Source organism: Puma concolor, chromosome E1 (genome assembly GCF_028749965.1).
Source record: "Puma concolor isolate L17-30 chromosome E1, mPumCon1.1.hap2, whole genome shotgun sequence".
Classification (NCBI taxonomy): domain Eukaryota; kingdom Metazoa; phylum Chordata; class Mammalia; order Carnivora; family Felidae; genus Puma; species Puma concolor.
This window is the reverse complement of record NC_141680.1, coordinates 48,352,509-48,370,518: the sequence shown is the minus strand read 5'-3', so window position 1 is coordinate 48,370,518 and position 18,010 is coordinate 48,352,509. Positions and strand designations below refer to the sequence as shown.

General features: G+C 37.4%; 1 protein-coding gene across 11 annotated transcripts in view; it reads right to left on the bottom strand.

Annotated features, from left to right (window-relative positions):
- The window catches only part of TANC2 (tetratricopeptide repeat, ankyrin repeat and coiled-coil containing 2), a 377,119-nt gene that overhangs the window by 105,468 nt on the left and 253,641 nt on the right, over window positions 1-18,010 (bottom strand). The gene's annotated exons all lie outside the window — the stretch shown is intronic.

The window sequence follows — 18,010 nt, the reverse complement described above, 5'->3', positions numbered from 1 at the left end:
GTAGATGCCAAGAACAGCCTAGAAACAATTTCTGTACCTCAGAACCTAAGGCTTTTGTCAGCTCTATATGATAAAAGAGAGCCCTACTTCCTATGTTCAACAATAAATTTAGGGCATACGAACAAGAAAGCACTTTGGCCTGCATTGTGGGACATGGAGGTAATGGACGTTCTCTGTGGAGTTCATATTCCTTAATAAATGTTTGTTTGGGGTACCAGCTGGCTTCCAAGAGATTTTCTAAGGCACAAACACTGAAATAATCTATGAGAAATTACCACTGCAACTACAGCTGAGCTAAGGGGAAAAAAATGAGCTAATCCATACCACTTAGTAATGTGTGTGGCTTTCTTACCCCTGGCACTCAAGAGTTGGCAGTCCTCGGGCAGCATGACTATCCCGTCCCTCTCAAAGCATTCTACTAAAGTATAGCAATATCCGTAATTTACTTCAAAATTCATAAAAAAAGATGCATGGGTAAAGAGATGGGCAGTTGGATAGACAGATGATAAGACAGCAAAATGTTAATGATACAATCAAGGTGGTGCGTATATGACTGCTGATTGTTAGGTTCTTTCTTTTTCGGTGTATCTGAAAATTTTCCTAATAAAATGTTGAAGGAAAAAACATGGGAAGGAATCACATTTCAATATGGCACACAAATAAGACAAGCTCTGGAAAGTAGTTTTTAAAAGGGTTTAATAACAACTCCAGACTCAGATGGGTGTGGGCACCTCTTCAGTGTGTGCATCTCTTCGATGCAAATCAGGCTTGAGGCAGACGAATGAGTTCTCTCTAGGAAACGGTCTCTGTGAGACCATCAATAAGTATAACTACACATCTAGGCTTATAGAGAAAATGGACCTTTCTTTCACTGAAGCAAAGTGTAAACATTAAAAAAACAATAACACAAAGTGCACTGAGGCTAACACATCAGCTCTGCCCAAATGCAAGTACAAACAGCTGCAGTAAGTGGAAAAGGAGAAGGGGAAGTGGAGGCAAACGAGCTCTAACTGGACTGAGACTAAAGCATATTTACTCATGGAAAACAATCATGAATCATCCTAAAAGAAGTCAGTCCCAGGCCTGGCAGAAGAAAGGGTGTGTGTGATACAGCCAAGGCCTGGTGCAAACAGGAGCAGGGTTGTCTGTCCTAGCATTCTCCCACAATGACTGTAAAGTCTAGCCTGGAAGTACCTCTGTTCCTCTAACAAAGGATAGTTTCAGCCTCATCCTTAGGATTCAGGACATGTGTGCCCTTGTCGACACAAAGCAGAGAAACACATGTGCTTCAGACAAAACCTGATATCACCTCAGTCTCAAACATAAGTCAAAAAACATGCTTATTTTTTTCTTCAGAAATGCTTAAGGCAGGGCAGGAGTTGATTTGTCTACTGAATTTTGAGAAAGTTCACTCTACCATTTACAGGAGTCGAATCTCTTTAGGGTCTGTTGTTTATTCCGGCTGCTCTGGATAGGATTCCAGTAGGCAGCTATTCCTACACCAGGAAATGAGTTTCTAAAGAATGTAAAGCAATTTGAAGAAGGTCCTAAAAGACAATCTAAAGATAACAGTCTGAGAAATGTTCACTACAGATAACTGCTGTTTGAGAAAAAAAAAAAAAAAAGAAAGAAAAGGTTAAATAAAGCAGAATCACTTTTCAGGTCCACAAGGAAACACAGCAGAGTAGGTAAAACTAGACTCAGAGCTAGGATCCCTTGGTGTGTATCCTGTCTCTGTTACTTACTGGCTGTGTGACCTTAGGACAATTACTTGTGCTCCTGAGATCTCAGTTTTCCTCATTTTAAAAGTAGGGATAACAATGATACTGTGGGGATTAAATGAGTTAATATATGTGACATGCCTAGGAAAGTATCTGGTGGTTAACGGCGTTAGCTGCCACCACCATCGACACCATCAAGACAAAAAGACATCCAGAGTAACCATAACCACCCCCCCTTTCCCTGACACACTCATTTAAAACAAAACTCAGAAAAAGGATACTGAGAACATACTGACTCTCTTTAAACCCTCTTCCCTTCTTCCTTTTACTACCCAACATTGTGAAAGAGCCCTGTTTGCTCTCTTCACTTGCGCAGCAATCGTGCATTCTAGCCTGACTTCCTCTCATATTATTCAGCAGTATATCTGCTGAGACTGTTTTGGTTAAAGTCACTGAAGTATGATTGTAGGAAGTATAATTGTTAAGTATGATGATTTCTTTTCCCAGTCCTTATGCTTCCTAACCACTCCTCAGTCTTTAACACTTTTAACTAATCCCCACTTTTTGAAATACATTCCCCTCTTAGGCTTAACATGACAACATTTTCTTCTAGTTCTTTTTTTTTTTTTTTAAGTATTTATTTGTTCACTTAAGTAATCTCTACACCCAACATGGGGCTCGAACTCATGACCTTGAAATCTTCTGACTGAACCAGCCAGGCGCCCCTCTTCTACTTTTTTAGTCCTCTCCTTCTGATGTATCTTTAATAGTTCCTCCTCTTCTGCCCATCCCTAAGATAATGCCAATACTAGGTTCTATATTTCATTGTTTTGTTCTTCGTGGTCTCCCTGGATAGTCTCAAAGGAATAGACTAATAGCTTTCACAACTATCTAAGTGGTGATGGTTTGTATTTCTATTCCAGACCTCATTCCCACACTCCTACACAGCATGTCCAACTATTTACAAAAGTTATCCTATTTGGCTTTCTGATAGAAACCTCAAACTTCAAATGTTTCAAAGTTATTGTCTCACTCACCTTAATCTTTCTATTCCATTTACTAATAACTCAGTTAATGAAGTACCACCCATTTGCCTGGTCTTCCCAGATAGAAACTTGGCACTCGTCAGGATTTCTTCTTCCTTAACCTTTACATCTAATTTGTCACAAGTCCTCTCAATAGTTCTTGAGGGCTATTTCTCAGATATAATTCCTTTTTTTCTTTCCTAGTCCACTGCTACTAGAGTGGCGTACCCTTGGAGGAGGTGCTGATCACTCTAAGTCTCAGTTTTGTCATCTGTAAAACGAGGATAAGAAGAGTATCTACCCCATTAGGTTAAATGAGAACATGTATGTTAAGTTCTTAGCTTAAAATCTTAATCCTCAATGAATGTCAGTCACATAGTTTAGGTTCTCAACATCTCTTGCTTTTACTATATCCTTAAAGAGGCTTTTATTCCTCCCATACATAGAGCTACCAAATCTCTAACATGATCATGTCAACCTCCACACTCTAACCCACAAGTCGTCATCTCACCCTATGTTAATCACCGAGCCTATTAAGTCCTTATTAACTAGTACAGTTCTTGTCATTTGGTAGGTATATTCAATAACATTTAACAAATGAATTCATGAATGAAAATAGTTAATATGGATTTTCCATCCTTAACCACAGGGAAATATGTATACACTTTGCTTTGGTAGAACAGGAGGGCTTGAGGGAGGCAGTTATAGGATGCAAATAGAGGTCTTTGAAAATCACTGCTCTGTACTATAATAATAAAAAGAAATGGATCATTTGTTTGGCACCTTTCAGGGATACATTTCTGTTTAAAGGCATCATAAACCAGTGGACCATTAAATAGCAGGACAAAGAAGAAACAAATGTTATTTTCCAAGCTCTGTGAATATCACAGGCAAGGCCTGGATATTGACCAAAGCACCACAATCAAGAATACTATTCCTACAGGAAGCTGGGTGAAGGGAGGAAATAGTGTCTTAGAGCTAATGCCCAGAGAGGACAGGATAGCTAGCTATTTCAGAGAGGACAGGATAGCTATTTCTTAAAAAAAATTTTTTTTTAACGTTTATATATTTTTGAGAGAGAGAGAGAGAGAGAGAGAGAGAGACCAAGCATGAGTGGAGGAGGGGCAGAGAGAGAGGGAGACACAGAATTCCAAGCAGGCTTCAGGCTCTGAGCTGTCAGCACAGAGCCCGACGTGGGGCTCAAACTCACAACTGTAAGATCACAACCTGAGCCGAAGTCAGACGCTTAACCGACTGAGCCACCCAGGCACCCTATGGATAGGTATTTCTAAAGACTATTCTTGTTTTCTTTTAGAAAAGTTACTGAGAAAGCTGGAGCCACACAAATCAGTTTAGTAACTGAAGTCTTGCTAACGCTACATGTAAGATTTATTCTTGTGCTAGAAATGACCATATTTAATTCTGCATCACTACATGTACAATACATAGTTTAGTTCAGAGAACTCAATTCTAACTACCAAGCTAGTCATTTTCTTTTTAAAGTATATATGTATTTTTTAATAATTATTTATTTTTGAGAGAGAGAGAGAGAGAGCGCGCAGGGGAGGGGCAGACAGCGAGGGAGACACACAATACGAAGCAGGCTCTAGGCTCTGAGCTGTCTGCAAAGAGCCTGATGGGGGGCTCAAACTCACGAACTGTGAGATTATGACCTGAGCCAAAGTCAGTCACTTAACTGACTGAGCCACCCAGGCACCCCTCAAGCCAGTCATTTTCTTTTTTTTTTTATTATATGAAATTTATTGTCAAATTAGGTTTCCATACAACACCCAGTGCTCATCCCAAAAGATGGCCTCTTCAATGCCCATCACCTACCCTCCCCTCAAGCCAGTCATTTTCTAATGAGAGATGAGTTTATGCTCTGGTCCACTTCACCTATAATTTTCTTTTTAAAACTATGACATGAATTTCTATTCCTGCCCAAGATGGAGTGAAAAGGACTATATTTACCCCCCTACCCAAAACAATCCCCAAACAGACTTCTAAACAAAGTATATAAAACAACGGTTTTCAAGACACTAGACATAGTCAATGAAAAATAATGATTCCTGAGACAGGGAAAACAAATAGGCAAATCCTATGCTCACTTACTGCCTTAAAAGAATTTCCAGACCATGATGTAGGGAGGGAAAACCCAGTATGATGCTGGCAGACTCCCTGAGTTGAGGATATGGAACTGAGAATTCAGCAAGACCAAGGCAGCAAATGTTCAAAGGAAAGAGTTCTGAGAAGGTGAGAGCAAAACAGTGATAACTGTGGAGATGTGTGAAAAGTAGAGTACTGATTAGCACATGTATGTGAGAAAATTGCCCAAAGCCAGGAAATGACCTATCCAAGAGGATTAGAGGGAAAACAGCCTGCTGCTTTCATAGGGCCAGAAACAGTGCCTGTTACTTGCAGCCAGAATGGAAAACCTCACAATTTACAGGATACTGGCTAGGATATCCAGAAAGGTCTTGTCTCAGCAGTATAGAAATTTAAGACCTATAATAAATATTGTTCTGGGTCTACTCAACAAATCTTAAGGACCCAAAATTAATCATACTGTTTTCAAATAACTTCAACATTCCTGAAAAAAGTTGAAGCATATTTATAAGAATACAGGGGCACCTGGGTGGCTCAGGACATCTGACTTTGGCTCAGGTTGTGATCTTATGGGCCCTGTGCTGACAGTTGGGAGCTTGGAGCCTGCTTTGGATTCTAGGTCTCCCTCTCTCTCTGCCCCTCCCCCACTCAGCTCTCTCTCTCAAAAATAAACATTAAAAAAATTAAAAAAAAAATACAAAAATATCTAACATTCAGTAAGGTAAAATCTACTATGTCTGGCATCCAAACTAAGATTGTTAGGCATGCAGAGAGGCATGAAAAAAAGAACCACAATTAGGAGAAAAATCAATCAAGTGAAACTGATCCAGAACTGACAATGATGTTAGAATTATCAGAGAAAGATATTAAAATAGTAATTATAACAATATTCTATGTGTTCAAAAGTAGGGCTATGGGAGATACAAAAGACCGAAGTGAACTGTCAGGAAAATAAACCTACAACAACAGAAATGAAAAATATACTAGATGAAATTACTGATTTAACAGTACAGAAGAAAGGATGAGTGACCTTAAAGACATAGGAATATGAACTATCCAAAATTAAACATACAGAGAAAAAACATCCTCTAAAATAAAAAAAGCATCAGTGAACTGTGAGACAACTCCAAGTGGCAAATATAACTAGTAAGGTGGGTGACAGAAAATATGTTTAAAGAAACAATAGCTATAAAATTTCTAAATCTGATGAAAGCTATAAACTCACAGATCCAAGAAGTTCAATGAGCCCAAAGTCCAAGACATATAAAGAAAATGACAAGGCACGACATAATCAAATTACTCAAAACCAGAGATAAAAAGAAAAATCTTAAAAGCAGCCACAGAATAAAAAGACATATGAAGTACAGAGGAACAAAAGATAAGGATGACAGCAGATTTCTGGTCAGAAACAATGCAAATAAGAAGACAGTGGATGAAGAAGTTGCTGAGGGCAAGATCAAAGAGGTTTTTGCCTGCTTTCTCCTCGAGGATTTGGATGGCTTCCTGTCTTACATTGAGGTCTTTCATCCATTTTGAGTTTATTTTTGTGTATGGTGTAAGAAAGTAAGAAAGTGGTCCAGGTTCATTTTTCTGCATGTCGCTGTCCAGTTTTCCCAGCACCACTTGCTGAAGAGACTGTCCTTATGCCACTGGTTATTCTTTTCCTGCTCTGTCAAAGATTAGTTGGCCATACATTTGTGGGTCCATTTCTGGGTTCTCTATTCTGTTCCATTGATCTGAGTGTCTGTTCTTGCGCCAGTACCATACTGTCTTGATGATTACAGCTTTGTAGTATAGCTTTGATCTTGCCCGCAGCAACTTCTTACTCAACATGTCTCCAGAGGCAAGGGCAACAAAAGCAAAAATGAACTATTGGGACCTCATCAAAATAAAAAGCTTCTGCACAGTGAAGGGAACAATCAGCAAAATTAAAAGGCAACCCACAGAATGGGAGAAGATATTTGCAAATGACATATCAGATGAAGGGTTAGTATCCAAAATGTATAAAGAACTTATCAAACTCAATACCCAAAAAACAAAGAATCCAGTGAAGAAATGGGCAAAAGACATGAATAGACACTTCTCCAAGGAAGACATCAAGATGGCCAACCGACACATGAAAAAATGCTCAACATCATTCATCGTCAGGGAAATACAAATCAAAACCACAATGAGATACCACCTTACACCTGTCAGAATGGCTAACATTAACAACTCAGGCAATGACAGATGTTGGCGAGGATGCAGAGAAAGAGGATGTCTTTTGCATTGTTGGTGTCAATGCAAGCTGGTGCAGCCACTCTGGAGAACAGTATGGAGGTTCCTCAAAAAACTAAAAATAGAACTACCCTACGACCCAGCAATTACACTACTAGGCATTTAACCACGGGATACAGGTGTGCTGTTTTGAAGGGACACATGCACCCCCATGTTTATAGCAGCACTATCAACAATAGCCAAAGTATGGAAAGAGCCCAAATGTCCATCGATGGATAAATGGATAAAGAAGATGTGTTGTTTGTGTGTGTACACACACACACACACACACACACACACAATGGAGTATCACTCGGCAATCAAAAAGAATGAAATCTTGCCATTTGCAACTATGTGGATGGAACTGGAGGGTATTATGCTAAGTCAAATTAGTCAGTCAGAGAAAGACAAAAATCATGACTTCACTCATATGAGGACTTTAAGAGACAAAACAGATGAACATAAGGGAAGGGAAACAAAAATAATATAAAAACAGGGAGGGGGACAAAACAGAAGAGACTCATAAATATGGAGAACAAACTGAGGATTGCTGGAGGGGTTGTGGGAGGGGGGATGGGCTAAATGGGTAAGGGGCATTAAGGAATCTACTCCTGAAATCTTGTTTCACATTTGCTAACTCATTTGGATGTAAATTAAAAAAAAAAAAAAGGAAGACATTGGAACTACAGCTTTAAATTATAGAAAGGAAAAAAAACTTCTTAAAATTATATACCCAGTGAAAATTTAAATTTATCTTTCAAAAGTAATGGTGAAATAAAGACTTTTTCAGAAATATAAAAGCTGAAAAGATTAATCAGCTGCAGATCCACAATACAAGAAATGTTAAAAGTCCTCCAGGCAGAAGCAAAATGTCACTGGGTAGAAATATGGATTAACACAAAGAAATGAAGAACACCAGAAATGAGAATTACAAATCTTTAAAAAATTCTTTGTGGTCTTTACAACAAATGGTGTTTGAACAACTGGATACCTATATGCAAACAACAACAACAACAACAAAACAAAAAGCCCCAAAACAAAAACAAAACCCAACAACAAAACCTCAAAAAACCACTTTCACATATGTCATGCACCATATATAAAAATTAAAATTAATCATAGACCTCAATGTAAAACCTAAAATTGTAAAATTTCTGGAAGAAAATATAGGAGAAAATATTTGTGACCTTTGGTTAGTCAAATAAATCTTAGACACAGCACAGCCATCATGACAAAAATTCATAAACTGGATTTCTAAAAGCTTCAGTCCTTCAAAAGACACTGCTGAAGAGAATGAAAAGACAAGCCATACTATGAGAAAAAATATTTGCAAAGCCTATATCTGATAAAGGACTTATATCCAAACTATATAATAAACTCTCAAAACTCAATAACAAGAAAAGAAACCCAATAAAAAGTGGACAAAATATTTGAACAGATGCTTCTTCACCAAAGAAGATACTCATTTGGTGGCAAATAAGCACACAAGATCATCAATATAAGTACAGTGTCCTACAGATCTCTACAACTTTCTCACCTGGCATGACTAAAACTTTACACCCATTGAATAGCAACTCATTTTCCCCTCCCTGCAGGCCCTAGCATCTGCCATTCTATTTTGTGCTTCGAGGAGTGTGACTACTTTAGATACCTTATATAAGTGAAATTATGTGGTATTTGTTCTCCTGTGGTTGGTTTAACTTAGCATAATGTCCTCAAAGTTCATCCATGTTTTAGCATGTGACAGTATTTCCTTCTTTTTTAATGGCTGAATAACATTCTACCGTATGTATATGGCACATTTTCTTTACACATTTATCCATCAATGGATATTTAGGTTCTTTCCACCTCTTAACGATTGTGAATAATGCTGGAATGAACATGGGAGTGCACATATCTCTTTGGGATTCTGATTTCAGGTTTTTTTTGATATATACCCAGGCGTGTGATTGCTGGATCATATGGTAGTTTTATCTTTAATTTTTTGAGGAACCATTGTGCTGCTTTCCATAGTGGCTGCACCATTTTGCCTTCCTAACAACAGTTACCAAGGGTTCCAATTTCTCTATCTCCTTGTCTTGTTCTTTTCTTTGTATATGTGTGTTTTCCAACAGCCATTCTAACAGGTGTGAGGTGATCTATCATTGTGATTTTCATTTTCATTTCCTTCACAAGTAGTGATGTTGAACACCTTTTCAAATACCTGTTGGCCACTTGTAGGTTTTCCTTGGAGAAATGTCTATCCAAGTCCTTTGCCCATTTTAAAAATCGGGTTATTAATTTTTTTGCTATTGAGTTACAGGAGTTCCTTATATATTTTGGATATCTACTCTTTATCAGTTATATGGTTTGCAAGTATTTTCTCTCATTCCACAAGTTGCCTTTTTACTCTCTTTTTAAGTACTCTAAAAAGATATCCATGTATGTTTCATATTATAATTCAACTTTCCCCTCCTTATCTTAAACATAGTTTAATATGTTTATTTATCTATTTCTTCTTTGTTAATTACTCTACCTGTCCTTGTTATGGTTCAGTTAACTCAGCTAAAAACATACTGAGTTGCTGTCTGGGACTCTATATGGAAAAGGGTCTGACTGTACAGATTATTGTGTTAATTCTCAACTAGGATGGAAGTGATTTTAGTCCTTGTTTTTGAATAAGTTAATAAAATTCATTAAGTGCTGTCGAGGCAGTTTCTCATACATTATCTAATATATCTACTCCTTTAGTTCTTGTCCACCACCTGTTCTGTTTCATGGTCCATCTGGCCGTGTCCATTTTGAGGAACAGTATCAATAGAGTGAATTTTTAAGGTACTAAGAAACCATAATCTGTCTTCTCCCAAACTACTTATTTTTCTGGTTTCTGTATTAGAGAAGGATGACGGCGATGATAACTGTAAGACAGAGAAATGACATTATCTGAGCTGCTTTTTAGAAGGATTAATCTGGCAAGCCAGGCATCAGCTTGATTCAAACATGGAAAAGACCAGAGGAGGGAGACAAGCTAATTAGCTGTACTGAGAATGGAGAACATGGGAAGAATGTGAGAACCTAGGAGAGTAGAATCCTCAGGGCATCATAAGTGACTGGATGTAGGAGATAATGAAGACAGTGATTCAAAGATGACTTCAAGAGTTAAAGCCAGGTGAGAGGAAAATTGGGGCACTATTAATAGAAATGGGGAAGTAGGGGCTAGTTTGGGCTGAGTCACACTGGTACCTTGTCTGATCAGAGCCGCCACAGTCATTGGCAGTTAGTGCTGATATGCAGTTCTCTCCCCCATACCTAATGCATTAGAGTCCTGAGTATCTACAATAAACCATTGTATTGTTACATTATTACATGACTTACTGCTTTTTATATTATACTGTCTATAACACTGTACAGTACCATGGTTAAGAGCACAGGCTCTGGAGTCTGCCAGATATGAAATGAATCCTGGCACTGCCCATGACTAGACATGTAACCTTAGGCAAGTTATTTAACCTTTCTAAATCCTGTCTTCTTATTACCACTGCTTAGATCAAAGGGTTGCGAGGATTAAGTAAGAACACGTATAAAGCTCTTAGCACTGTCTCTACAAAGAATAAGAACTTCAGTAAATGCAAGCTATCATTTTTATATCTGTTTAAAAGTGTCCCACTCTCAACATTTGTCGTAACGTTTCAAGAAGTCCATTGTATCCTACTAATGCAGGGATAAAAAAGGGAAGAGGCTTATTTTACTCTAGTAAATAATACTTTGAGTCTCTGAATAACTGCATATTAAATTTCAGCTCTCTGACATAGGTCTTAAAGGAAAACATTTGTTGAGAAAAATCTGGAGTCACTGCTGACTGGAATTTTCGGGAAGGGAAGAAAGATCTCTGGAAAATAGTAAAAGAAATCGGGAAAACCTAACTCTCTCAAATGTCACTTTTTATTGGTTTCCTCATGTTGAATACCTCAAAATGTAGAGAAAATATAAACAGTAAAGCTTTTAAAATGTGAAACATTTTATAAAATAATTATGTAACTATGTCAACATAGTTTTGTGCTATTAAATTGTTGGCCTTGAAGGTGAAACCTGAGATTTATTTTTATTGGAGCATCAAAACTGGTTAATTACTTGAAATTTAAGATTAAACAATTTTAAGTGAACATTCAGTGATGAAATAGCCATGGTCCTACAAAGGAAATTCTCCAGTTCTATATTTTGTTTTATCTTGGGAAGTTATTCCATAAAAAAAACTTTTAGATACAAGATTGTAAAGCTTGTATCATTTTACAGAATCAAAAAATGTTTTTGCAAAGTGTTACCTAAGTAAATTTACTCGTGATATGATTACTTTAATAATATTTATTCACTTTTGGAGAAAATAATGATAGATTCACTGGGAAGGCGATTCTTTAAACCTAATTTTGCTCAGGGGCGTTTGGGTCGGCTCAATCGGTTAAGCACCCAGCTCTTGATTTCGTTTCAGGTCGTGGTCTCTTGCTTTGTGGGCTTGAGCCCTGAGTTGGGGTCCGTGCTGTTTGGGATTCTCTCTCTCTGCCCCTCTCCTGCTTGTGTTCTCCCTTTCTCTTTCAAAATAAATAAATAAACTTAAAAAATTTGTTTAAACCTAATTTAGATCAAAACATCAAAATGTCATAATGGTTACTTATTTTTCTTTATTGCACTTAAGGTATTTAAGAATATTTTCAGGGGCACCTGGGTGGCTCAGTCGGTTGGGCGTCCGACTTCGGCTCAGGTCATGATCTCGCGGTCCGTGAGTTCGAGCCCCGCATCGGGCTCTGGGCTGACAGCTCAGAGCCTGTAGCCTGTTTCGGATTCTGTGTCTCCCTCTCTCTCTCTGACCCTCCCCTGCTCATGCTCTGTCTCTCTCTGTCTCAAAAATAAATAAATGTTAAAAAAAATAAAAAAAAAAAAGAATATTTTCAGATTTATTCTTGCAGACTTATGATTAGAATCTCTCTCATGTTACTCCACAGGCTTTCTTTTCTCTAAGTAGTGTGTTATTATTATTTTTTAATGTTTTATTTATTTTTGAGAGAGAGACAGAGCACGAGCAGGGGTGGGGTGGAGAGAGAAGGGGGGGGGGGTGCGCACAGAATCTGAAGCAGGCTCCAGGCTCTGAACTGTCAGCAGAGCCCGACATGGGGCTCGAACTCACAAACCGCGAGATCATGACCTGAGCTGAGGTTGGACGCTTACCGACTGAGCCACCCAGGTGCCCCTAAGTAGCGTGTTATTTAATACGAGGAGTCAATCTGTGCCTATTATAAGACTATGTGTTTTACAGTCTCTTTCTTCTCTTAAAGTTATCTCTCCCTTGTGGGTCTTGTGAGGGAACTTTGTTGTATATTAGCTACTTTTTGAATTCTCACACTTTAAGATGAAATTTACCAAATAAGACTGGCTTACATAAAAACAAGATCTGTGCACCTATCTAGAGCTACTTTAACAAGTAGTGATCTGCTTTTAAAAAACCATACCCAGACTACTCCAAAAAGCATAGTTTCTAGCAGACATTCAAAGATATCCAGGTTGAATACTACATTTTCAAATTTTTTTTAATATGAAATTTATTGTCAAATTGGTTTCCATACAACACCCAGTGATCATCCCAACAGGTGTCCTCCTCAATATCCCTCACCCACCCATCCCTCCCTCCCACCCCCCATCAACCCTCAGTTTGTTCTCAGTTTTTAAGAGCTGGCTGGGGGTGCAAGGGTCAACTTCATACAACTGAATATGACAATCTATGCATTTAATATTTACCTGTAGGCAGTTACGTGCATGCAACCTTATCTTTGGATTTTAAATATAAAGAAACAAGTTTAATCTTGTAAAAACAAAACAATGAACAGTGAGAGAGAAGAGACTGATGGAAATATTCTCTTGTAAATGTGAGAGCCAGCCAGGTCATGATCAAGATGACTCACAACCTCAGGGGTGTGTGACTCAGTAGGCTAATGCAAGAATATTAGCTTCATGACATGCATCTTAGTCATCTTCATAAAGGATTCATTGTTTTGGAAAAGTAAGGGCCTCACAAATAGTGTGAAACACTGATTTTATTTGATGAAAATTCAATTCTTTGCTTTGACTAAGCCACGATAATTGTGGCAGGGTCAATTTCACACAAATTCTGCCAATGAGTCAGATTATCATTTGCACATATGCCCTCTCACCTAGTATCTATTAAAGCAGCTATTAACTAAATCCAATGCCTATGAATGGCCATTTAGTAACAGGATTCAGTACAAGTCCCAAGGAAATGAACATACATTGGGAAATAAGTTTTAATTAGGAATGTGTAATTTCTTAAAGCAGAACAGTGTAATTATGATTTAGCATCAGGCAAGTTAGAGTATTACCATTAATAATCTACTGTTAATTTACCCCAAGTAGCTACTATTTGAGGTCAGTATGCTGTGATTTGCTGTGTGTATTTTAATTCTCCCTTGTCCTTTTTATATATTCCATCATAAGATTTATTATATTTATCTTGGTGGGTGGGTGGATGAGCTAATGGGTGATGGGCATTAAGGAGGGCACTTGTTGGAATGAGCACTGGGTGTTTAAGTGATGAATCACTGGGTTCTTCTCCTGAAACCAATACTATACTGTATGTTAACTAACTTGAATTTAAATACATAAATTAAAAAAAGAGAGACTTAAAAAAAAGATTTATTACATTTATCTATAAAAACCAATAACCTTTATCTTTGTTTTTGCTCAGCAGCAAACTTAGTTTCTGTCTTTCTCTGTGGAAGAAGATAGTCCATTAAGATGGTCAGAAAGAGTGACAGGTTTCAGGTTGGTTACTTCAAGCATAACTCCACATTAACACAATGGTGATGAATTTTTTAAAATGGACCCCAAAATAATTTTAAAAACTTGAGTTAAAAACTTTAATAATGTTTCATATTAATATCTCTCAAAGACATTAGGATTTGGGACTAGAAAAGGCACTTATGGTTGGTTAGCCAGCTATATATTCCACACTGGTACATAATCTGCTGTAACTATTTTATCATTAAAGCTCAGGTTCTTGGATGGTTGACAGCTAGGAATCTAGTAACTTGCTGCAGCGGGATCCTGGACAGTGCACTTAAATGACCTTTTCCCCATTGTTGGGCTGGGTATCTGGAAACATCAATTTCGGTAGAACAGTTGTTCAAAACAGCTGTCTTGAGAAGTAAAAAAAAGAGACTTTTTACTAATGAAGCAAATGTTAACTTTTTTAAAAATTTTAATTTTCTATTTTGTATTTTATCTCCCTTCTAGTCTTTTTTTTTTTTTTTTTTTTGTGCAAATGTTAGTGTTAATACCCCACTTGTAGCTCAGATGTTATCCAGCAACTTCTGCTTCAGTGGTCAAAACACTATCACGATGATCAAACCATTGCAGTTATTATTAAGGTAACTATCAAACGAGCTATGCCTGTACTCTTTTTATTAATTCAAGCAAACATTTATTGCATATGTACTCTTTCTGGCATTAAGTGTTGAGTTTCATACAAAATGGTCAGTAGACAATTACAAAGCCACTGTGCATCAAATCTGGGAATAATCTGTAAGGTGTTAGTCACTGCACTGAAATAACACAACTAAAGAACATCAGTGAAAACAGGCTGGTCCTTCTAACACAAAGTTATCATAATAAATGCTAGTGATAAGATGAGTAAAGAATTATACACTGACAGCTTAGACAGAATTCCAGAACGAAGGTATCTCCTAAAACCTAAGTGAATTCAGGACAAATATTCAAAAAGTACTTGCAAACAAAGCTGGAAGAGTGGGGCCTGTCAGCTACAGGAGGTCCTGCAAGCTTAAAAGTGTAAAGAGCTGGGAAAAACTTAGGTAGACAAAGAAAGACAAATACCTCATGATTTCACTTATATTTAGAATCTAAAAACAAATGAACAAACATCTCTTAAATACAAAGAACAAACTGGTGGCCACCAGAGGGGAGGTGGTAGGGGGATGGGTGAAATAGATAGAGGGGATTAAGAGGTACAAACTTCCAGTCATAAAATAATGAAGTCAGGAGATTAAAAGTACAGCTCTCTGCCTGTTCTCTTAAACAATGTGTTTATGAACAACTTCTAACCAATTCTAAAACTACACTTTTTTTGCATTTCTGTAAATAGAATGTGTGGTCCTTAAACGTGTAAAGGCACTTATCTTCAAATGCAGTGGTACTCTCCAAACCAGTGGTTCTTAAAGTGTGATCTGGGGACCCTTGCGGGTTTTGAAGATACTTTCAAGGGCGTCCACAAAATCAAAACTATTTTCATAATACTAAAAGGTTACTGTATTTTTCCACACTCATTCTTTCCCAAGTACAGAAGAATTTTCCAGAGCTTATATGATTATTCACAAAGAACAGGTCTACTCTTGTTTTTTTTTTTTTTTAAAATGAACAGATATTTTAACAATTTCTCAGTTTTAACTTCTAATATGGTAAATATCAAGAGATATAACTCATATAGACACAAGCTTTTAGGGTCCTCCATAAACTTAAAAAAACGTTTGTTTATTTACTTAGAGAGTCCACAAGTGAGGGGAGGGGTAGAGAGAGAAGAGAGAGGGAATCCCAGGTAGGCTCCACACTGACAGCGTGTGGGCTCGATCCCACAAACTCTGAGATCACGACCTGAGATGAAATCAAGAGTCAGATGCTTAACCAACTGAGCCACCCAGGCGCCCTAAATCCTCAGTGGTTTTTTTAAGTGTGTAAAAGGGTGCTGACAACCAGAAAGTTTGAGAACCACTGCTCTAAACAGACTAGTGCAAGAATGCCTGAAGTGCCCAATAAATGATTTATACCTCTTCAGACATATCCTCAAGAGTATTATTTCAGATCATCTCCATACTTCGAATCAGCCAGCAAATTTAGTAGCCAGGCTACAGTGTACATGACCATTCACTACCTCACTACTGAAGATTGAGGGTCATTTAAAACCCATCACTTGTGATTTATTTATTTTTTATTATTTATTATTATTTTTAATGTTTATTTATTTTTGAGAGAGAGAGACAGGGTGAGGGTGAGCCGAGGAGGGGCAGAGAGAGAGGGAGACACAGAATCCAAAGCAGAGCTTTGGACAGCTCTAAGCTGTCAGCACAGAGCCCAACGTGGGGCTCGAACTCATGAACCATGAGATCATGACCTAAGCCAAAGCTGGATGCTTAACTGACTGAGCCACTCAGGGCCCCCTCCCTCATCACTTATGATTTAAAACCCATTTAACTGTGATTAAGAAACTATTTCATAGGATTTGAGTAATACTTTAAAATATAGAAAGATATATCTTTAATATACAAGGATTTATCTTAGTGTATACTACAAAAAGTTTCAATCACTTTACTATTTTTGGGGGGGTAAAGTTGTTTTACTTCAACCGCAACCAAAGAAAAATATATAAAACAAAAATATGACTGCAATTTGTATGTTCTTTTAAATAAAATAGAAAGCATGATGTGACATGTTTTCTAAAATTATGCCAGGAAAACAATATGATTCTGTTTCTGTGACAAAGTGCAATGTTTTGGATGTAAGAAGCACAAATTATAAAGGTTTGTCAAGCAGGTCTACAGAAATATAAGGAAAGTCAATCCAAGTTTGCTTTCCTTTCTTGTAAATGTGTTTTAAGTCATATGGTAAGACACAGAATTCATTTGTAAACAGCAATTAAGATAACATATTACTTTTTGAGGGAAGATTAGTATGCTAATTTTAGAAGGCAAATACTGCTTAGTAAATATCCAGTCTCTTACAGATTAAAGCACTCAACTGAATGGTATGTTCTAACCATTTAGAGTGCTAAAAGAAAAGGTCTTGAAAGAAAAGACAACGTTAAGGAGCTGAAACACTAATATCATAGTACCTGTATCAATGGAAAACTGTGTCTTTAAGTTCTAGTGTAAACAATAAGATGAGACACAATCTGTAAAGGATATACAATTGCTTTTGTTAGGAATGCATTATTTGGGCAGAGAGCTCCCTAAAGATTTAGGCATGCTTTGAAAAATCATTGGATTTACTTTGGTTTTACTGAATGTTTAGGCTGAAGCTCAGTGCAATAGAAAAGATTTCTGTTGTTTTCTAGATACAAGTGATACCGGTGTCTAAATATCAAGCTCACTAGAATACATCTGCCAAAGATCTTACTAAATATTTATATAGAGCGGAGATATACCATCAAGTATCAACAGAACCCAACAAAAGGGTTCTCAAAACTACACAGCTCAATACCCAGTGCTCATCACAAGTGCCCTCCTTAATCCCCATCACCTATGCCCCTCTGGTAACTATCAGTTTGTTGTCTATAGTTAAGAGTTTGTTTCTTGGTTTGCCTCTCTCTTTTTTTCCCCTATGATCATTTGTTTTGTTTCTCAAATGCCACATATGAGTGAAATCGTGTGTCCAACCTGTTTTATTATGGCTATGCATTCCGGTTTTGGCACAAATCATTTATTTAGTCTTTTGACTAGATTTATTCAGGCTTTGGATATAATCAATCTATCAGCACTAAAATAAAGCTGAATGCAATTCCTTTCTGGGCTAGAAATACACAACTGTATCTACTAAGCAAAACTAGCATGTGGTTAACTGAAGAAACGGTGAGCAGGATGAATAGGATTGGGAACTAAAACTGACTGAGGTCATCAACTCACTATAGTTGACCGAGGTATGGTAATTGCAGCAATACAATCAATTATTTTATGCTCCTACTGGGTCAGTCATTGAAAAACACTCAGCATAATGAATTCCAGAATGGAGAGCAGGCATGAATGAATCCTTTCCTGTGTGAGTTATGCATGTGGTGCCATATAGATTAGCACTGGACAAGGGGTGAGGAGGAGACCAAAGGAAAGATGAACATAATCTATAAGATAAAATTAA